At 52.6% G+C, this 2654-nt stretch overlaps 1 long non-coding RNA gene across 1 annotated transcript; it reads left to right on the forward strand.

Moving 5' to 3' along the window:
- On the forward strand, window positions 1–2329 carry 1700012C14Rik (RIKEN cDNA 1700012C14 gene). Its single transcript, NR_131049.1, has 2 exons — window positions 1–145; window positions 1977–2329. It is a non-coding gene; the product is annotated as an RIKEN cDNA 1700012C14 gene (long non-coding RNA).
- Window positions 2330–2654: the final 325 nt, after the last annotated feature.

Raw genomic sequence — 2654 nt, forward strand, 5'->3', positions numbered from 1 at the left:
AGAGGGCGGTCGATTTGGCTCTCTCGGAAGTGCTTGTATGAAGGGGAAAAGAGGCCTCACTGGAAAAGCAACAGGGAGGAAAGATCCTAGCCGCGTTCCTGATGGGGGTTATTCTGGAAGGTGATGTGGGCCTGGAGTAGGAGAGGTGAGGGGCCTGGCACCCTCAAGTGAGGTGGCAGATGGAGCCCGGGACCTGGATACTCCAGGGGCTGGATTCACACCAGAAATGCCACCATCAACCTGGGAAGTATCAAACAGGTGCCAGAGCTCTCCGGGCACATGCTTAAACCCTCACGCCTTGCTAGCCCAGTCCAGAAAAGCTTCCATGGCCGCTCGCTCTGCTAAGCCACGGGGATAAGCCCGGCTCAGTCACCAGGATGAGACTCAGGGCCAAAGACAGGTTCTGTCTGAAAGACTCCCCACCCAGTTCTTGGAGAGTGAGCTAAGAGAGCGCTCCTCCCCTGAGAGTAAGGCTCCAGCATCCTTTCTCCTCCAGACTGGCCCAGCTCCTGTGTGGCACCATGAGAAGAACAGAGTAACCCCAGCATGGGTTGATGGGTGTGGGTCACCATCTCCTGAAGGAGGAGGACTGTCCTGTCACTCTTCAGAGGTCAGCTGAAGTCCTCACTAACCAGATAATTACCACACACTGAGACTTTTCTGAGGAGCACCCTGAGAGGGCCAGTAGCCTCTCAGGGTTCCTATCAGCGTCCTCATAAACTCCTTCTGTCCCGGCTTGGGGAAGATAAGGCAGCTTGCCTTGTCTTTAGCTATCATCTGAATAGCCCGGCCAGGAGAAAAAAGACAGAAGCTATGGGTTGGTCTTCTTCTGACCCCAGGGACGCAGCAGTAGAGACAGGGACTATGTGGAATCTGTATGAGGTATCTTGGTTTCCTCAGGCCACACGGTGACTCCTGGCAGTGAGGCTTCCAAGATTTGGAAATCCCAGCTCCGGAGCCTTTCCCTGGAGCCAGTGGAAGCACCTGATCTGTCGGGGGGGGGGGGGCTGGGGGGGGGGGAGATACCTTTCAGACCAGAACAAGGCAACAGATGGACGCGTTTTCCTTGTAAGATGCCCAGAAAGGCCACATCTCAGCTCTTTCCATGGCGTGGGGATTCCAAAGCTACCTGACCTTGGTGTCTTGCCACGATGCTCCCTTTAGTCCAGCCATGGTGCCGCTCCTTGGATGATGAAGTGTGTTGTTGGGGGCCTTGGCACCAGTGGCTCGCTCTTCCTCCTGCGTTTCTGTGGGTCTGTCCTCCATCTCCGGTTCTCTATTCAAATATCATCTCAGTGAGGAAGAGTCAAAGCTAGGGTCCCACTAGGAAGACTCCAAGGCCTTTGCCCTGACCCTTCTACCGGCTCTGTCCCCTTCCCATCTCCCCCATGGTCATAGAGTTTACTGCCTGTTTGTTCCACCATCAGGAGGACAGGAGCTGACTCTATCTTGTTCATTCCATAGTCCTTAGAGCCTGGAACAAAGTAGGTGTTCAATAAACACTTTCAGCTAGCTGGATAGCTAGGGGCCTGGGTTCAGAAGGCGGGGGCCCTCCACCTGTCCTGCAATCTGTAGAGGCCTGTGGTGCCTGCTACCTCCTACAAGCTGCAGAGCAATGTGACACACTTCCAGTGAGGCCCGCAGAGGGATCCAGTGTGTAGCCACTATGTAGGAAAGAAGCGAACAGTAGAAGGGGATGCTGCACTCAGATAGATAGGCTGGGTCACTGCAGCCAGGCTGTAGGAGGCATGGTTGATAACATCTAAAGTAGGATTGGAGTGATTCAAGTCAGCCTGAGGCCCAGGACCCTGCCCGTCGGGCATAGCAGAGGAAGACAACAGCCCAAGCATCTTCTCTCTGCCTCTGCCTTCTGCCTTCTGGGCACTGGGAGGAGCTGCTGGGGGTGGGGAGAAGAGGCACGACTAGAAGGCCTCTTCTAAGACCTCTAAGAACTGCACATCTCTTCTTTCCGACAGGGAGCCTCGGCAGCTGTGACTGGCGTTCTGCATGCCTCTCTGCTTCCTGAGGCTACTCACTTCCTTGCTTGCATGTGGCCACAGTGGCAAGTTCCAACAGTTTCTTCAGTCAACGACCCCTCCCTCCCGACTTTGCAGTTTGAGTCACCTTCAATTTCCTGCCTGCCTGCCCCTTCCCTGATTGACCTGATAAATCCAGGACAGCTTTTATTGCTTTTGGCAAAACATTGCCATTAAGATTTACGGAGCCAAAAGCTGGTACAATGTAATCTTCAGAGTAATTTACACAGTGAGTTTCAAAAGATGAAAAGTTAGCGTTTCCGAGGTAATTTCATAAAAAGGATTATCAGATTAATCACTGTGTCGATTTAATCGTGGTTTCTAAAATAATTAATTAGCCTGCTTGAAGTCAGCCATGCAAAGAGGACCCCAGAAGGAATACAAATGGCCGTGTCAGATGTAAGTATGTTTGGGGCACTAGATCTGGAGAGAATTCCTGCTGAAATTACCTCGGGAGAGAGTCTGGTATGTGTGCCCTGGCTTAGAGATAAGATAAGGAAATGAAGTGTGGTCTGGTGGCACGTCCCTGTCCTCCTAGCACTTAGGAGGAGGATCATAAGTTTAAAGGCAGCTTTACAGTGAGCTCAAGGCTAACCTGGGCTACACAGTGAGACCCTG

The sequence above is a fragment of the Mus musculus genome, chromosome 6 (assembly GCF_000001635.26).
Source record: "Mus musculus strain C57BL/6J chromosome 6, GRCm38.p6 C57BL/6J".
Classification (NCBI taxonomy): Eukaryota; Metazoa; Chordata; class Mammalia; order Rodentia; family Muridae; genus Mus; species Mus musculus.